We start from the raw sequence: 20,748 nt of genomic DNA on the forward strand, positions 1-20,748 counted from the left end.
CTGAGTTCCGTTGATGGAGGCTGTGAGGAAATAAATTTCCACTCCATCCGCTCTGGATTGACTCCAACTAGCTTTCCAGTGGCCCATAAAATAATAGTAATATTTATTGGGTACTTGTTTAGTGCCAAGGGCTATCAAATAGGTCTTAAAGAGAGAAGCAATTAGTAGCTCCTTTCCTGAGAAGAGAAAGGGGAGGTGGTTCCGCCAAGCTCACATGCACTAGAAAATCCCAGGACTAAGAGTAGAGCCTGGCAATGGCCAGACGATACTGCACCTGGGAAAATTTACATATTACAAAGTGCAAGGATAAGGGTTCAAGCCTTTGGTTCCCACCTACAGGGGGGAAGCTTCACAAATAGTGAAGCAATGCTGTGGGTGTCTCTTTCTCTCTCCCTCTCTATTACCCTGCCCTACCAATTTCTCTCTGTTTCTAGCCAATAAATAAGTACAGACTATAAATAATAATAATAATTAAAAAACAGTGGAGCCCGGGTTTTTGATCACACACTTCTTGCACTTAATCACCAGCACAGACTCCCTGTTTCCTAAGAAAGGGTAGGTTTGTAAGCTGAAGTGGGAAAGCATAGAAGCATCAGGGGAGTTTCCAGGTTGTGATAGTCCAGGGAAATTCTGACTAGGAACCACAGATGCACAGAAGCTGTGTGTGTTTGTGGAAGGTGTCTCTATGTTCAACCAGGCAAAACTGGGGTGAGGTGGCAGGTGTATGTGTGTTGGGGGGGGAGCATCTTCTCCTCTTCAAGTCCTTTCCTTGAGTCCTCCAGGTAAAATGGAGCTTCAGGTCAAGTGTTCCTAAGGAACCAGCCCAGTTCAGCTTGGATTCTCTGAGACAGTACAGTCAAGCCTCCCTCCCTGGAAGGAGAGCAAGGCTCAGCTTAGCTACAGATGCAAGTCAGATGAGAAGAGCTAGGGAGGATCAGAGCCCAGAGCAAAGAGGATGCAGGGCTGAGGCTGGCTCCTGGAGCGCTCCTGTCTACAGAGCTGAATGAAGGCCTTCCTGTAGTGTATCACTGGTTCATGAAACGTCCCTTGTTGTGTAAATGAATCTAGGGTTCAAACCTGTCTCAGAGCCTGTGTTGGTCTGTTGCATGCTGGGAATGGGAAACCTCAGGGCACTGTGGTCTTGGGAGAGAGTATAGCCAGCCCCTGGGGTGATGGTAAAGAGTCTGAGAGTTGGGTAGTAGTGCAGCAGTTTAAGCCCATGTGGCCTAAAGCGCAAGGACCGCAAGAACCAGCATTAAGGATCCTGGTTCGAGCCCTGGGCTCCCCACCTGCAGGTGAGTCACTTCGCAGGCAGTGAAGCAGGTCTGCAGGTGTCTATCTTTCTCTCCCCCTGTCTGCCTTCCCCTCTGCTCTCCATTTCTTTCGATCCTATCTAATAATGATGACATCAATAGCAACAACAATAATAATTACAACAATAATAAAAACAAGGGAAACAAAAGGGAAAATAAATAAATATAAATAATAATAAAAAAGCAAAGAGTCCAGCATGGTTTTTCATTTCACAATATCTGGCATTATCCCCTAAGGATATTGAATAATAAATAAGTGGGCCAGGGAGGCTGCTTGGTGGTATTGCCCATACAGACCACCCTTAGTTCATTCTCTGGTGCCCCATGAATAAAGAAAAGTAATGGAAGTGATTGTAACCTACACTTACTTTGGGCACACTATGTACTAGGCCCAGGTCTGAGCTTTTCACATGATAACTTCTGTAAACCTCACAGCATCCCCATTTCACAATCAAGACACTGAGGCACAGAGAATTTGATTAATTTTCCCAAGGTCACACAGCTAGTGATATGCTAATGATTATTATTAAGGGGGGGTGAGTCAATAAGAAAAACAAAACAGTACATACAGCATAGTTTCATTTTTCTGTTGTTTAAAAAAATACCAGGGGTTAGAAATAACTTACCCAGAGGATATCTGTCTTGCTGTGTGTATATCGCAGGTTCAAACCCTGGCAGCACATGGGCATGCCAAGATACTGGGTGCTGTGGTGTCTCCTTCCCTCTCTCTCTCTCTTTCTCTGAAATTAAAGAGAATGAAGTTGATCGAGGAGCAGTGAAATTGTACACAAATGAGACCCTAATGATGAAAAAAGAAAGAAAACTCCAATTATAAGAAAAACAAAGCCACCCCCATAGACCATCCATCCCACAATGTGCACAGTATGTCCTAATTTTTTTTTTTTATCAGGGGAGAGCGCGAACGCAGTCCCCCACTATCACAAATTATGCAGTCGAGTTTCCCACATTTGGGGAAATCGCAGGGGTCAGCACATCCGGAGTGCAATGGATAAGCCTCGCGCCCTGGGAAAACCACCTTCGTGATCATGGTATCTCCCCTGCCAGGTAAGTATGTCCTAATTTAAAGTTGCTAATTGGTTCTTAGAAATTGTGACTTAAGCAAAATGACTTATAATGAAACCAGGTCCTGGAATAATATTGTTCTGTTTAATGTCAGCCAAGAATTTCTTTATCTTCTTATCAATATTAGAACAAAGCCAACAGTGAATGAAATGGTGTATTCTAGAAATATATATCACAAAACCTATGTATTACCAGTAATCCTTTTTAGATTGTAAGACTGCAGAGGATTTTGCTTCTACCTTTGTGTAGTTTCACATGTCTATATGCATATGTGTGTGTGTGTATTTATAACAGCAATAATAAAAGCATGGTCTCATCTTCTGTCTAGCCATTCTGGAGGAGAAGTAGCTTGAATCCTACCTGGGACTACAGATGACAGGTAAAGATGCCAGAACTGGGCAGGGGTCAGCACTGAGGAGTGGAAGTTGACATAATTGCCATACTTTTTGAAGCGTGAGAAGTCTACACTTTTTGTCCCTTTCCAGGAGGTGGTGGGTGAAGACACTTTACCTGTTCCTTGGCATCTCGAGAATATGTGAGACTCCCTTTCTGGCCAAACTGTCCCATGACGACAGAGGAAATATGAAGTATGAAGACTGCCCTGGGTAGGTGGGGGCAGTATGACAGGATCTGGGGCTGGAGCAGGCTGACAGCAGAGCAATGATGAGTCTGATTCTTTTAAGAACAATTTTAGATAGCACCCAATGTGATCATTTCATGAGTAAACGTGTTATAAATAGCTTTATCTTATTGTTCTTAAAATAACCTAGAGACTCAATATCTCTAAGGGGAGTTTTGAAATGTGCAACAATGTTTTAAGGCAAGAAAACATAAGCCCAAGTATTAAGAGTAGTAAATAGAAATTAAAGTAGAAATAGACTTTGGAAATAGACAGGCCTGACCCATGCTCAACTCTATCACACTAAACACTCGCTTATGGCTCAGTTTCTTTGGTCCTTAAATAAGGTTCCTATGGATACTCAGTATGGGTGGGTGTGGGAAGGGAGGGAGATGTCAGGAAGTCTGAAACATAGTTCCTCGTTCAAGGTTTGCATGTAGCGATGGTAACTGTTATTGCCAGTATTGTGGACCTACAATTAATTTTTCCTTTTAGACTTTGGTCAGTTTGTTATAGGCAGATTATTTTTAGAAATCATTTTTTTCTTTAGAAAAAGATATATATAATGAAACAAAAGAAAGGTGAGGAGTGATTGGTAAGGAATGATTTGCAGGAAGCAAAGGGCAGAGACACAGATGCTCTATAAAGATGAGAGCTCCGGGTTGGAATTTAACCTGCAGTGATCGAGGCTGAGAAGGGCAGGTGGGCACACCCACGGGTTTCCTATCAGAACTTCCTGCCTTTGAGCCTACTCACCCTCCCACCTTCAGTTGACAGAGCTCTGGGAAATCCCAGTAAGGGGCAACTACCCCTTCACATACGCCCACTTCTAGAGAGGTGACCTGTATGAGGAGGGGGCTCTGATTGAAGTTTGGCTGGGGGTGGGGGTGGGGCACACCCAGCCTCAGGCTGTGCCCTTGCGTGGCATATCAGAAGTGCAGAAAACAGAGAATGTGGAAAAAAAGCTAAGACTTAACTGTTTTGTTCCACTTCCTTGCCTCATCTTCTTTTTTTTCCTTTCTTTTTTATTATAAATATATATATATTTTTTGAAAAATCATTCCTTAGATTCTATCAAAATTCAGAACATTGTGCTTCACAGGAGGCTATTGACAGAGGAAAAAGGCAACCCTCAGAGAGGGAGAAATAGTCACAATATTATATGTATGTATATATAGGTTTATACATGTAAAGAACCTGAGTAGACATTTCTCAAGACATAGAAAAATAGCTAGTGAGCACATGAAAAGATGCTCAAAATCACAGATTATTGGAGAAATTCAGTGAAAACCAAAATGAGATGACATTTCAGAACCACTGTGATAACTGTTACCAAAAAAAGACAGAAAGGTGCTGGGAAATTGTGCAGTCACATCTGCCATGTTGTCCCCTCGAGCTATTGCTAGTTCCCATGAGAGTTGGGACATTCTCGGAGCGCCTGTTCCACCATGTTGTGCCCTCAGGGCATTGTCTATTTCCCTGCGATATTTGGAGTGCTTTGGTCACTCCTCCCCCTTCCCATACTCACGAGAGTTATTATCCTATCCTGGAGTGCTATGGTTACTCCTCCCCCTTCCCATTCTCACAAAAGCTGCTCCTATAAAAGCCCTTCTTCATCTACACCTTGCTCTCTTGCCAGTGCTTCACTTTGGTGTTCAGACGCAGGAAAGGTTACTGTGTGAGGCGGCCATTTTCGCTACCTCCACGTGGCCCAACCTGTTTCTCTAACACCCAACTCTGAGGTGCCAGCACAAATAAAGATTTGTGTTCCCTCTTCGCTCTGGACCTCCTTTCTCTCTTCTCCGCGGCCCTCAAAACAACATCTGGTGCCCGACGTGTCCTGCACTCACGCCCGGCCTGAGGTCCAGAAAAGCCACCCAGACACAGGTAAGTGGCAGCCGCCTGACTCTGTGGCCCCGCGTTTCCCCCACCATGGGATTTTTTCCATTTTATGAGGAGGTGTCCCAAACATTATATCCTTCTCTCCTGGGACAGGCTCTTGATTTCAAAGATGCTTTAATTTTCGCTACACCATGGGTTCTCATAATTATATTTGCTGCTTACAAGATATGTACAAGGTGTTCTGCCGAAAGGTTAAGTGACCTTGAGGCTGAAATATAAGAGTTAAGAGATATGTGCTTATGACCTAAACGCCCTAAGCGATTTGCAGTCAGCACCCGAGATATGTGCTTATGACTTAAATGCCCTAAGCAATTTGCAGTCAGCACCCAAACTTCTGTCCCTGCAGACACTTGTTCGGCTCCTTCTGCAGACACGTGTTCGGTTACTTCTGCGGCAGACACGTGTTCGGTTCCTTCTGCGGCTTCCACAACCCCATCCCCCGCTGATACCTCATCATTAAGAGACCTTGTGGCTGAGATACAGGAGTTAAAGGATATGTTTTCAGCGTTTAGAGACCTTAAACCTTTTGCAGTCCACCCCAAGAGCTCCATCCCCGTAGATACGTGCTCAGTTTCCCTTGCGGCCACTACAGCAGCTTCTACTTCTGTAACTCTTTCCCCCGCATCATCAGACCAAGTCCACACCTTCCCGGTAAATGTGGCCCCCAATAGACAAAACCCTCAGGTATGGCACCCATACTCCTCCAAAGAGCTTAGAGAACTCAGACAAGCCGTGAAGGAGGACGGAATTCACGCTCCATGGACCAAGTCCATTTTAAGGAGTTTTTACCAGCACCTTAACACTCCCCAGGACTGGAAAGACCTGGCTTGTGCTGCACTCCCAGACCCCCTCTACCTACAATGGAAGACATGCTTCCGTGATGAATGCTCTAGACAATCGCAGGAAAATAGTAATAAACAGGTAGAATGGAATTTTGATGCTTTGTTTGGAGCAGGAGCGTTTGAATCTGGAAATCAGCAGGCAGAAGCCAAGTTTCCAAATGGTTGTTTTGAACAGGTACACATCTGTGCAACACAAGTATGGGAAAGGGTGACCCCAACCAATATAGATTCTTCAGTCCCTATTAACTGTCTTCGCCAAAAACACTGATGAATCCTTAGCGAACTTCATCTCAAGGGTGAGGCAAACCTTAGAGAGAAAGGTTTATAATCCTGAAATCCTCTCTTTGCTCCTGCATTCTATTGTCTTGGATGGCATGATACCACAATTCCATCAGGCATGCCTTAGTCTTAAACACCTACACCCAGATAATTGGATTTTAGTGGCACAGGAACTTACATCAGGCAATTATGGGGCACCCGCTAAGACACAGGTTTATGCAGTTACCCCACGTAATCAAAACGGGGCCTGCTTTCAGTGCGGTCACCAAGGGCATTGGCGTAACCAATGTCCTGATAAGCTGCGACCACGCCTCCAGTTAGAGCAACCCCGCCTCCAGTCAGGGCAACCCCGCCTCCAGTTAGAGCTACCACGCCTCCAGTCAGGGCAATCCCGCCTCCAGTCAGGGCAACCCCGCCTCCAATCAGGACAACCCCGCCTTCAGTCAGGGAGCCAGAAGCCACATAGGGTGTGTCCCAGATGCTGTAGAGGGTTTCATTGGAAGAGAGACTGTTGGTCCAAATTTCATAAAGATGGCACGCCCCTGAATGGTACAAATTCGGGGCCTGAGATTTTGTGGACCATTCCTGTTTTAGAACGAGGTCACCTTACTATGACAGTAAAGATTGACAATATTCCTTTTAAATTTTTGATTGACACGGGGGCAGAAAAGACTATTTTAAGGCAAGCAGAGGTTCCCCAAAATTGGGAACTCCTCCCGGGACCCCATATACATGGGGTTGGAGGGGTGACCCAATCCTTTCTCACACAAGATTTGCTCATATGGAAAGACCCGGAAGGTTCTACTGGACACTTCCACCCATTGGTAGCTGATATTAGCACCAACCTATTGGGCAGGGATCTTCTAGAATGTCTTGATGTTAGGATATCCACAGATGCCTCTTCAGAGCGTAACACCAGCTCCTGCAAGACCAGATCTAACCAGCACCCCCAATACTAACTGCCACTGTTCATATACAAACTTCCCGTTTAGACTGGCTTTCTAATGAGCCTGTCTGGGTGGAACAGTGGCCTTTACCTAGGGATAAGCTAGAAATTTTAAAAGAGCTCATCCGAGAGCAGTTGTCTTTGGGACACATTCGTCATTCCCGAAGCCCATGCAATACTCCTGTCTTTGTGATTAAAAAGCACTCAGGAAAATGGCACCTCCTCCAAGATCTCCATGCGGTTAATAAAACCATGCAGGTCTGGGGCTCCCCCCAAAGGGGTTTGCCTCTTGCTTCTGCAATTCCCACGGGAATTCCAATCATAGCTATTGATATACAAGATAGTATTTTCTCTATCTCCCCTGCATCTGCAAGATTGTAAATGTTTTGCCTTCTCTGTTCCTTCTATTAATAATGCCAGCCCTGCTGATAGATTTAAATGGGTAGTGCTGCCCCAGGGCATGGCCAATAGTCCTACAATTTGTCAAGAGGCTGTTAAATCTGCCCTTTTCCCATATATCCATAAGAGCCTTAATGTTTTTCATTACATGGATGACGTATTAATATAGGGAAAATTAGATACAGATCTCTGTGCCCTACGTGATTTTCTCATTCCTGCATTAAAGAAAAGTGGCCTTAATGTGGCTCCTGAGAAGATACAGCTAATTCCTCCGATATCTTTTTTAGGTTCAGAGTTTCTCTAACACAAATTCGTCCCTTAAAACCTAGTGTTACTTTTCCTTCTAACCTCACTCTTGCTTCTTTACAAAGTTTTCTTGGAAATTTAAATTGGCTTAGGCAGTATCTTTATCTGCCTACAAGCTGCCTCCAACCACTATTTGACCTGTTAAAAGGAAACAAATAGCCCTCCTCAAAATGTAGGTTAACTCCTGAGGCCTCCTAGGCACTGGAAAGGGTTAACCAAGCCCTCCAGGACATGCACCTTGTTCGATTCTCCCCCTCCTCTCCGGTAAACCTTCTAATCTTTAACTCCACCCCCACAGTAGTAGGGGCATTGTGGCAGAACCATGGGGTTCTCAAGTGGCTTCATACGCCAGTAGGCGGAGCTCCAAGACTCCTCACTGAGATAGACACATTAGCATTCATGGTTCTCCAAGGAAGAAATAGTTCTGTGCAGGTCTTAGGGAAAGAACCGGATTTAATTATTCTGCCCTTTTCTCTCACAGATACAGAGGGGCTCATACGCCATCATTCCTGCTTTGCCATAAGCTTCGTGGGGTTTCCAGGACAAATATATAACCATTTTCCTTCTAATAAATTGATAGCTTCTTTACCTCTTTTGCCTCTACTAGCACCTAAACTTTTCTCTCGAGATCCCATTCCTTCTGCTCCTACAGTCTTCACTGATGGTGGAAAAAAGGGAGCTGCTGCCCTTATATATTACCCGGACAAACAATCCCCTAAACCTCTCTTTACTGAGCTTCCTGATAATTCCCCTCAGTACAAAGAACTTTATGCTGTTTTCCTTGCATTAAAAGCTGTACCAGAATCCTTCAACCTTTTTTCTGACAGTGTGTATACTGTTAATTTACTTCCATGCCTTCTCATTCCTATGTGAAAATTGATGACAACCCACTTTCCCCTCTCTTGATTCAAATCGCCTCTATGCTCTCTTCTAGAACCCAACCACTATATATTCAGCACCTTGATTCCCACAGCCCTTTTCCTGGTATCCTGTCCGAAGGGAATGCTGCAGCTGACTGCCTTGCCTCCACAGGAGCTCTCCTAGTCTCTGTCTCTGATCCTGCTGATTTCCATTCTCTAACCCATGTTAATCTTAAAGGCCTTCAAGCTCGATTTCCTGATGTTCCTTTACCACAGTTAAAACATATCCTAGCTACATGCTCTTCCTGTGCAAGTCTCATAAAAACACCTGCTATTCAGACTCTTGGTGTTAACCCCCGAGGGCTAAAAGCTAATGCTATTTGGCAAATTGATATCACCCACATACCAAACTTTGGCAAACAAAAATATGTGTTTGTCTCAATTGATATCTTTTCTAAATTTATGTGGGCAACAGCTCAGACAGGAGAAAGCTCTAAAAAGCTTATAAGCCATATGCTCTCCTGTTTTGCTGTGATGGGCTTACCTCTTCAACTGAAAACTGACAATGGACCTGCGTTTACCAGCAAACAATTTAAAGATTTTTGTTCCCTCTGGAACATTACTCATACCACAGGCATTCCCTATAATCCACAGGGACAAGGCATTGTCGAGAGGGCCCATCAAACCCTTAAGGATCAATTAAATAAAGATAAAGGAGGAATGTACCCCCCCAATATCCAGCTAGCAAAAGCCTTAACTACGTTAAATCTCTTTAATATTTACAATAACTAGGACTTACCTCCTATTATTCTTCACTGGCAAACACCATCTACTCTCCCATCTATTAAGGTCAAATGGAAAGACCCACTTGATAAAATTTGGAAAGGGCCTGACCCTCTATTGACCATGGGAAGAGGTTGTGCATGCATTTTCCCACATAATTACTCTAAACCTGTCTGGGTTCCTGCCCACCATGTCCAACAATACCCTCATGATGACACTGTTATCCCTGAAGAACAAGAAATACAAGAGGACTAGCCACAGGATACATCCCAGGATCCATAATATGACATGGCAGAACCTACAAAAGTTGGCCCACAGAGCCCTCTCTCCTACCCCTTCCCTGAATGTCTTATGTTATGACTGGCCAGTTGTGTTTTGTGAGTGAGTGTGTTGAATGACCAAAAATTTTTGTATGACCCATCTGCTCAGAGTACGCTAAATGTTAAAACCATTGTCACTAACATGCGTTAACTCTCTGAGTAACCTGAGTCTGTTTATAGTTCAAAGTAAAAATGGTAAAAAAAAAATCAAAATATTTAAACCAATTATAATCATCGAGGTATCAATTATAGTAAACCTCAAACTTGTTACAAGTTTTATTTTTTTTCACAAGTAAGTGAGTACAGCTATCAAGCCTTCATATGAAGAATCATCTGTTCATATGGTAAGGTATTAAACTATAAAAAGTTCCTCCATACACAACCTATGTAAATTAACAACATTCACATATTCTTATAAACTTAACTGGGGCATCTTGTCTTGCCACCATAAGCCATGCCTTTGTCAGCCAACAATTTAAAGATGTTTCCCTTTATAACATCACCCATGCCATGGACATCCTTTACTACCCCCAAAGACAAATGGCTGTTCCCCTAGACATCACATCCACTGACTGCTTCCCTTAGACTTGAGATATGATCCCACCTCTTCATACAATGGATACATTTCCCCTTCCTTACCTGTCTACTCTTAGTTGTGGGACCCTAGCTTGTTTTACTTCTTCTGCTCACAATAAGTCCTATAATTCTTTTTTTTAAAACATTTAAATTTATTTATTAATGAGAAAGAGAGGAGGAGAGAGAAAGAACCAGATATCTTTCTGGTACATGTGCTGCCAGGGATCGAACTTGGGACCTCACGCTTGAGAGTCTAACACCTTATCCACTGCGACACCTCTCAGACCACGGTCCTATAATTTTTAATAAGCTCATGGCCATTTTTGCAACAACAGATTGATGCCATAAAGATGCAACCTATACAAGCTCACTATTATAGGCTGGACATGGCAGAATATGGAGTTGCTGTGAAGGATTTGCCCCCCTCCATCAGAACGTCCACCATGTAGAGGGTTGGCTAGCCAATGATGGGTAAGGGGAAACTAGCGCTATCCAATCAAACTAAGACAGGGCACCTGGTACTACTGGGCAAAAATGACCAGGTGTTCCAATGCCAGGTAAGACGGAAGGCTGATCCCCAACCTAAGACAGGCACAGTCCGCCCTGCCACAAAACAAAGTCCGCCAAACATCAAAACATGTGCCCTCAAGGTTGCTATTGGCATGGCCATAGAGTTTGTGTTAAAAGATAGTTCCTGGGAGTCGGGCTGTAGCGCAGCGGGTTAAGCGCAGGTGGCGCAAAGCACAAGGACTGGCATAAGGATCCCGGTTTGAACCCCAGCTCCCCACCTGCAGGGGAATCGCTTCACAGGCGGTGAAGCAGGTCTGCAGGTGTCTATCTTTCTCTCCTCCTCTCTGTCTTCCCCCCTCTCTCCATTTCTCTCTGTTCTATCCAACAATGACTACAACAATAAAACAACAAGGGCAACAAAAGGGAATAAATAAATAAAATAAATATAAGAAAAAGATAGTTTCTGGGAATTGGGCGGTGGCACAGCGGGTTTAGCGCAGGTGGCGCTGAGTGCAAGAACCGGCTTGAGGATCCCAGTTTGAGCCCCTGGCTCCTCACCTGCAGGGGAATCGCTTCACAGGCGGTGAAGCAGGTCTGCAGGTGTCTCTTTCTCTCCTTCTCTGTCTTCCCCTCCTCTCTCCATTTCTCTCTGTTCTATCCAACAACCACAATATCAGTAACAACAACAATATAATTACAACAATAAAACAACTAGGGCAACAAAAGGCAAAATACCAAAAAAAAAAAAAAAGATCCTGCTTCCCTACACCTTAGAGTCCTTGTTAAAAGATAAGTTATTTTTCCCCATGAGTCACCCAGGACCTTCCAGATAATGGCTGACTACCATGACAAATAATATAAAATAATAATAATAAATGAATAGGAAAGATACATACCCCAATACTCAGTTGACTAAGGCACCAAACCTCTTTTTCTATAAAGCATTCAAATCAGATGCCCTGCTAACCACGAGAAGCAGATTGTTTGTGTTTCTTCCACAGGAATCCCGGAAAAAAATATCTGGACCCCTGCACACCTTGACATCACCCACTAGATGGCATGACTACAGTGGCACAACCCCCCTGAAACCCTAGATGTCACCTGACGCTATCTGAAGAACCTGATTCACAGACTCCAAGGACAGAACTTTTTTACTGCCTGTCTGCCTTTCCTGCTTCTGCTTTGACATGTCACATTTTGGCGGTTCCAGCTCACTCTCTACAGAAAAGCAGAATTCCAGAGGCTGACCTTCCTCATGCAGCATTTAATCCCCTGCCATTTCTCCCCCTAGTCGCCTACTTTGGACTGAGACTTCTATCAGACTTGCTGGTATACCCTTTCGACACTTTAGACAATTTTACAGCAGCTTCCTTCCCTTCACGTTGCTGGTTTTTCATAGACTGACCCTGAGTAGTTCATAGACTTTACAGACTGCTGCCCTGGCCATTAGATAAAAGGAAAGGAGGGGATGCTGGGAAATTGTGCAGTCACATCTGCCATGTTGTCCCCTCGAGCTATTGCTAGTTCCCATGAGAGTTGGGACATTCTCGGAGCGCCTGTTCCACCATGTTGTGCCCTCAGGGCATTGTCTATTTCCCTGTGATATTTGGAGTGCTTTGGTCACTCCTCCCCCCTCCCATACTCAAGAGAGTTATTATCCTATCCTGGAGTGCTATGGTTACTCCTCCCCCTTCCCATTCTCACAAAAGCTGCTCCTATAAAAGCCCTTCTTCTTCCACACCTCGCTCTCTTGCCAGCGCTTCACTTTGGTGTTCAGACGCAGGAAAGGTTACTGTGTGAGGCGGCCATTTTCGCTACCTCCACGTGGCCCAACCTGTTTCTCTAGCATCCAACTCTGAGGTGCCAGCGCAAATAAAGATTTGTGTTCCCTCTTCGCTCCAGACCTCCTCTCTCTCTTCTCCACGGCCCACAAAACAACAGAAAGGAAATATTGGTAAGGGCATGGAAAAATTATAATCCAGTACTTTGCTGATGGGGATATAAAATATTGCAGCTACTGTGAAAAACAGCATGAAAGTTACTCAAAAAGATTAAGTGCAGAATTAGCATGTGATTCAGTAATGTCACTTCTGAGTGGAAAGCAGGGAATAAAGTAGATAGCTGTACACTAATATTCATAGAAGCATTTATTTATGTGGGCCAAGCTGAGAACAACTCAAAAGTCTGTTGATAAATTAAAATATATATGTGTGTGTGCTATATGCATACAAGGGAATATTATTCTGCCTTAAGAAGAAATGAAATTGGCTGGGGAGAGAGCACCAGAGTTCCCAGATTCAATCCCAGATATCACCATAAGCTAGAGCTGAATAGTTCTCAGGAGAAGGGGAAGGAGAAGGGGAAGGGGAAGGGGAAGGGGAAGGCGAAGGAGAAGGGGAAAAGGAAATGAAAGGAGAAAGAGAAATTAAATGAAATAAGTCAGACAAAATAGACCAAGTATGATTCCGTATGTAAGAGATATCTGGAAGAACAACCACATTCGTAGAGACAGAAATAATCTTGGTTAGTAGCAAAACCAAGTGTAGACTCAGTATTGACTTCTGCATGAGAGCAAAAACTCATTTATTTTTACTCCATGGTACTATGGACACAGGAGTGATGCTCAATTTGATTTTCCATTCTCTTGGGGAAGAGTCATATGGGCAGAAGAAGAGGAACTGGAAAACCAGAGATGAGTTCCCCCAAGGCAAACAAGTCTTTCCACCTGGGCTGGGTGTGGTCTATTGCACCAAAACATAGAACTCTGGGAAAAGAAAGAAAGGGAGGGTGTGGAGGGGCTCTGCGGTCCTGGTGTATAATGGTAGAAAAGGACCTGAGTTGGAGGAGTGTCTTACAAACACCTATCAAGGGAAAATGAGAGATTGTCCCTGTGTCAACATCTGTACTGTAAACCACTAACCCTCAATAAAATAGGATATATAAATATATCTTCCCTCCTGGATCATGGCTTTCTGGATCACCATGGACTTACTATGAATTTCCTCCAACAACACAGTTTATAATAGATGTTAACTCTTCATCATTATTACAAAGGTGTGTGTGTGTGTGTGTGTGTGTGTGTGTGTGTGTGTGTGTGTGTGTGTGTAAGAGAGAGATTGTGTGTGTTTCTGCTTGTTCTTTTGCTTTCCAAATTTTATGTTAGCATAATAATTGTTCCTGAATTTAACCCAACAGATTTTAACCCTCCCTCTGGGGCCAGCTCCTCCCTTTGGATCATGACTTTACCAAGGACTGGAGTATGAGGGATATTAGAGTTATCTGTTAATGGGAACAGTGTTTCAGTCAGGATGTTGGAAAAGTTCTACAGATGGATAGTGGTGATGGTTGTACAGTGAATGTACTTAATGTCATTGAACTGTTAAGTTTTATTAAGATAGCAAATTTGGACCTTGAATAAATCCCTCTCTCTATTGTTACCAGTCATTCCTATCAGAAACAACACAATAGACCCCTTTGTGGGCCCCCATAGGACCTTGCCCTCAACTTGGATCAACAATGGTAGAGAATGTTCCATCCTCCGAAGGGAGGATGGACAACACACTCTATGCTACACCTGAAGAAGATGGGTCCTGATATTGGGGCAGCTTGGAACGTTTCTACTCATGACCACAGAATGTGAGCTCAGATCTACAGGGATGCAGAGGTCACATAGGGTCTTAAGCTGAATATGGACCCCAGATCAGATTAAATTGATTATAGTCAACAATATTTATACCCCTTTCCCATATTAGGGAACTACTCTCTTCCCTGATCCAGCTTTCTGGTCCCTTTTCCAGCCATGATATCATCTCCCCAGACAATAACTTAGATCCTCCTGCATATCAGATTTCAGGCTCAGGAGAAAAAAGAAAAAGGAAAAAAAAAAAAACTAGTATAGCCACAGGCCCTTTGGAATATGACTAAAATATGCCCACTAGCTATATACAAAATGGAGGACCCCCAACACTTCATCTGCACTATTCTATCCTTTAGGTCAATGATTGGTAAACAATTTGTTTGGCTTTGTATGTTAACTCTCTTTTCAGCCACCAGGTCCCATGATGCCAACCAGACTTCCCTGAACCGGATAACCCCACCTTGGGAGCTCCACTTCCCCAGAGGCCTTCCCCACTAGGGAAAGAGAGAGACAGGCTGGGAGTATGGGTCAACCTGTCAACACCATGTTCAGCGGGGAAGCAATTACAGAAGCCAGACCTTCAATCTTCTGCATCCCACAATGACCTTGGGCCCATACTCCCAGAGGGATAAAGAATAGGAAAGCTATCAGGGGAGGGGATGGGATACAGAGTTCTGGTGGTGGGAATTGTGTGGAGTTTTACCCCCCTTATCCTGTGGTTTAGTCAATGTTTCCTTTTTATAAATAAAAAATTTAAAATAAAAAATGGCAAATTTGGGGTCTATTTGCCTCTAAGAAAGAATTTTTACTTTTATTGTTGATTTAGTTGTATTTTACAAAATGATAAGATCCTCAGAGGTATAACTCCATACCCATATGTGATGTGTGTGGGTCACCCCACCTTCCACTGAAGTTCTGTATACCCACATGGTTCTCACAAAGTCTACAAGACAGTCACACAGAAATATTTTAAAGGAATATTAAATGTCTTCTAGTATAAACTCCTCAATCTGCAGAGAAATAGTCTCTCAGAGGTGAAAAAAGCAGTCTTTCACTTAAACTTATTTTTACTACCTCTAGCATCACAGTTTTTCTTGATTTTAAACACTATAAATAAAGTGAAACCCCTTTCAGGGCACCCTCCCTAACCACATGGGGTGTGTGTGTGTGTGTGTGTGTGTGTGTGTGTGTGTGTGTATAGTGGGGGTAGCCACGGGTAAATCATTTTGGTGTGAATTCTCCTAGATCTTTGTTGTAGGTTTACAGAAATGGAACCATGGAGGACTTGTTTTGCAACTTGCCCTTTATACTTACTGGCATTTCTTGGATGTCTTTTTGTACTCATCTATGTGGGCTACCTCCTTCTTGTAAACTTCCTCTCAGTGTACATGAACTATAGGCATTCCTCTACTGTTGACACTCTGTTTCCAGTAGACTATAATAATTCAGTGTAGAAGTCTTTGTGCACATGCAGAAGTATTTCTGTATGAAAAAATCTCCTTAACTTAAGATTATAAGCATATATGAATGAACATTAACAAAATAGCTGTTCATACTCTTTCCCATCATAATGTCACATGCTGTTACTTTTCCTATCCAACTTCTAATGTATCAGTATTCTCACAGGTGATGGAAAGATCCAGAAAACTCGAGTCATTTGCCACAGATCACAGAGCTTATAAGTAAGCCTGGCATGATCAGGTGACCTTGGTCTAGCTATGCCTACTGTCTGAGTTTCTGATCTCCAAACCAGACTGTGGGTCTCTTTCCTGCAGTGTTCCCGAAATCTGCTAGGGATGTCATGGACACAAACGTTCCTCGATTGTTGATGAGTGGACAGAGCAATAGACAGCTGTCAACACACAGCAAACGCTCTGTTCACACCTCTGTCCACTCCCCGTAGCTTCTCATTGCCCCTCTTTGGACCCCGTCAGGAGGGGGTGGATAGACACCAGCAATCTCTTCAACCTTACTCTCAGCTGCCCACCGCCTGTCCCTCTCTTATTTGCAGGGCATCCTCTCAACTGTACCCCATAAAGCTTCCAATCTTGAAATAGATCCCATTCCTAGACTTTAGAGTAGACTCATAGGCCTACAACATATGGCCCAGACCATGCTCTCCTGACTCTGGTCTTCAGAGGTCTTTCAGAGCTTTTATCCTTTTTGTAGTATCCAATGATGTATTTTCTTTTTTTCTTGTGATAATACTTTAATGAGGCAACATTCCATAGATCATGTAAATTCCAGGTGTGCATCATTATAAATCAACACACACACTATATGAAACTCACAATGGAGTGCACTCTGTGATAGAGGACATGCTTTTCATGTTTGAGGCCCTGGGTTTGGTCCCTAACACCACATTTAAATAAAAGAAGCCACAAAAACCAACACAAAAACTCCTTACCACTAGAAGTTTGATTCTATCCTGTGTCACTATTTGACACTCCCTCCCCTTATTACCAGTATATCTGGCCTCTGATTTCAAAAACTTTGTTTTTTAAAATTTGAATGGTCACTGTTCCTTTTTGAAGTTGCTCCCAGTATGTTCGGTGCAGAAGAGCTGCTGGAGCACAGGAGATTTGTAAAGTGGATGCTGGCCAGGGGGTTGTGGGAAGGTGGTCACATGCCAGTATCCACAGCTTCCAAGGCCAGTGCCCTTCCTGTTACACTCCAGCACCTTCGGAGATAAATCTGGAGGAGGCTCACTTGTTATCTAATGGGAATCCGGCAGGAACTAGAGCCTGGAGGGACTTTCATTCCTGATACAATTCTGCTTCCAGAGCCTTACCTTCCCCTGGAGGGAGTCATACCAGGTCATTGAGACCCTCTCATCCCAATTTCCCAGGCTTCCGGCTTGGTTTCTTTACTCTTTGGTCAACTCTTTGTGATCTGATGAGTAAAAAGTGAGTAAAAAGTGCTGGACTCTCAAATACAAGGGACAGAATTTGATCCCTGAGGGATGCTCTGGAGATCTTCCAGGGAGTTGGGTGGTAGTGCAGCAGATTAAGTGCACGTGGTGCAAAGCGCAAGGACTGGCTAAGGTTCCCGGTTCAAGCCCCCGGCTCCCCACCTACAGGAGCATCGCTTCACAGGTGGTGAAGCAGGTCTGTAGGTGTCTGTCTTTCTCTACCCCTCTCTGTCTTCCCCTCCTCTCTCCATTTCTCTCTGTCCTATCCAACAACGATGACAACAATAATAACTACAACAATAACAATAAAATGTATATAATAATATAACAATAATAACTACAGCAACTAGGGCAACAAAAGGGAATAAATAAATAAATATTAAAAAAAAGAATAAGATCTTCCATAGACTCCTATGCCATCCCACCAGTCCCTCCAGAAAGTAACATGACCAATTAAACACCAAACGTCAGTCATTTATTCTTTAGTGATCCATCCCAAATAAAATGAGGTCAACTGGATGAAGAAAAGGGCTAATTCAGCTTGCCTTGTAGTATCCATGGCTGTCACAACCTAATGCTAATGTCTGCCATTGCTGAGGCCTGGGTCAGGCCTGTGCCAGATACTGACTTCACTGTCATTGTATCATGTCTGTCTGTCTGTCTGTCTATCTATCTATCTATCTATCTATCTATCTATCTATCTTCTAGCTAGCTAGCAAAGACAGAGATAAATTGATAGGGAAGGAGGAGCTAGAGAGGGAGAGAGACACCTGTAGCACTGCTTTATTATTTATTAAGCTTTCCCCTGCAGGTGGGAACTGGGGACATGAATCCAGGGACTTGAACCTGGGTCCTTTGCATTAAAACAGGTCCATGGGCTTTAGCAGGCGCACCCCACGGCCAGCCTCTCATTGCCCCATTTCTTTCTCTTATCAACTACATGGCAAAGGAACTGGCATCATCTTCATTTTGCAGAAGAGAAAGTGGATGCTTGAGAGTTTAGTTTGCCCAAGTTAGTGTAGCCTGAGATGAGAACTCTGATGCTTGGCAGTGGCCAAGCATGGCATTGGCAGGGTTTAGCATTCAAAGCATTCAGATTGGGAAGTTGAAATAGGGAGAAAAAAAAAAAAGGGCACTGTGTACAAGGGAATGAGCAGTGTTTAAGAGAACCACACAGAATGTGCACTTCCCCGGGATAGTGCCAGCTCCAAAGTAGCCCCTTCCCAAATGGGACAGGAGGGGTAGTTAACAGAACTGGTGACAATAGGACCACTCGGACAGGCTCCCCACTTGAGCTGTGACCTTCAGTGAAGGGACACAGACAGTGACAATACAGGGAGGGAACACATATTTCCAACTTGCTTATCTCTTTCCCTCCCTCTTTCCTTCCTTCCATCTAATCTCTGGTCACATTCTGCTGGAGGCCAGAGAACAAGGGAGCCTGTCAGTGTAATAACTTACTGGGATTAGCTTCCTGGCACAGAGGAGGATAGCAAGTGAATGGTGGAAAAAGAGAGAAGAATCCCCCTCCCTACTACCACTCCCCAGGCAGGTAGAAATAACAGGCTCACCAATGCAAGAAAAAAAAGAATGTCTTGTTTGGGATCTGTATGACACAAGCTAAGAGACAGAGGTTTTCTCCCTTTATTTCAGATTTGATCTTCCCTTAACTTTTCTGAGTTGCATCAACCCTGACTCAAAAGCAAGCATTTTTCTTCCTCACCATCTCCACCAAAGAGAACAGACAGAGAGAAGGCTGAGTGGTGGTATATTTAGTAACTTTGACATCTGGTTTGCCCACCTACATCCCAAGAACAGAACAGACCCTCAGTGGACCTCTACGTATGGGGAACCTAGGAATGTATGTGCTTTGAAAAGGAAGGGCCCTGGCAGAGACTTCAATGACTGACTGAACAGCCACTCACTACTTCTGAGCATATGCCTAGAGCCAAGAGTGTGTGTCTTGTGCTGTGCCCATGAGGAGGACACAGATTTGAATCAGACCCAGACCATGTTCACATTTGCTCACAAGTTAGTTAGGAACTCAGATCCACAAAACATAAATGTACAAAGCAGCATGGTAAATGCACCTCTAAAAATGTCATGACACTTAATGAAAAAATAACACACCTTAAAAAGGGGGGGGGCAAAGCTAGGGAAAGATAGAAACCAGCTGGGGACATGAATGGATCTGCAACTCCCATGTCCAGTGGAGAAGTAATTACAGAAGCCAGAATTCCCACCTTCTGCATCCTATATAGAATTTTGGTTCATATCCCCAAAGGGGGAGAAATGTTAGGGGAAGATGATCAGAAGTCTCTAAATTCCAGTTCCGTCAAGACCCAGAGAGAGAAGAGGAAAAAAGGAAGGACCTTTAGAAGTAGCAATAGGGGAGTCGGGTAGTAGCACAGCAGGTTAAATGCACGTGGTGCAAAGCGCAAGGACCAGTGTAAGGATCCCAGTTCAAGCCCCCAGCTCCCCACCTATAGGGGAGTCCCTTTACAGGTGGTGAAGCAGGTTTGCAGGTATCTGTCTCTCCCCCCCTCAGTCTTCCCCTCCTCTCCCCATTTCTCTCTGTCCTATCCAACAACAATGACATCAATAATAATGACAATAATAAAACAAGGGCAACAAAAGGGAATAAATAAATAAATAAAAGAAGTAGCAATAGGTGTAGGTGTAACTTAGAAAGGAAAAGAAGGCAGGGCCATAGGGCAAAATATGATATGATATATGTAGTTATAGAAATAGTAGTAAACCCATATCTGTGATCTTGGGAGAACTAATGCAGTTTCCAATGGAGGGAGTGAAAGACACAGAACTCTGGTGGTGGGAATAGTGTACCCCTGCTAGTTTATGGTTTTGTAAAATCAATATTAAATCACTAGTAAAATAAAAAATAAAATATAGGCAAATAACTTGAATAGATATTTCCCCAAGGGAGATTAAATGGCAGATAAGCATATAAAGATAAGCTTAGCATCATTAGTCCTCACAGAAATGTGGATCAAAATCACAGTGAGGGAGTTGGGCAGTAGCGCAGCAGGTTAAGCACAGGTGTCGCAAAGCACAAGGATTGGCATAAGGATTCCAGTTCGAGCCCCCAGCTCCCCACACGCAGGGAAGTCGCTTCACAGGGAGTGAAGCAGGTCTGCAGGTGTCTTATCTTTCTTTCCCTCTTTCTGTCTTCCCCTCCTCTCTCCATTTCTCTCTGTCCTATCCAACAATGATGACATCAACAACAACAATAATAACTACAACAATAAAAAAACAACAGGGGCAACAAAAGGGAATAAATACTAAAAAAAAAAAAAAAAATCACAGTGAGGTACCATTTTATACCCTTTTAGACGACCATAATAAAAAGACATAATAGAAAGTGCTGGGAAGGGTGTGAAGAAATTGAAACCTCACTGGTGAGAATATAAAATGGTACAATAGCTGTAATTTTTTTGTCCATTC

General features: G+C 43.6%; 1 non-coding gene across 1 annotated transcript; it reads right to left on the bottom strand.

The window, feature by feature from the left end:
• Nucleotides 1-2,220: 2,220 nt before the first annotated feature.
• On the bottom strand, nucleotides 2,221-2,386 carry LOC132532938 (U1 spliceosomal RNA). The gene has a single exon (XR_009544850.1). It is a non-coding gene; the product is annotated as a U1 spliceosomal RNA (small nuclear RNA).
• Nucleotides 2,387-20,748: the final 18,362 nt, after the last annotated feature.

This window comes from Erinaceus europaeus, chromosome 14 (genome assembly GCF_950295315.1).
Source record: "Erinaceus europaeus chromosome 14, mEriEur2.1, whole genome shotgun sequence".
Taxonomy (NCBI): Eukaryota; Metazoa; Chordata; class Mammalia; order Eulipotyphla; family Erinaceidae; genus Erinaceus; species Erinaceus europaeus.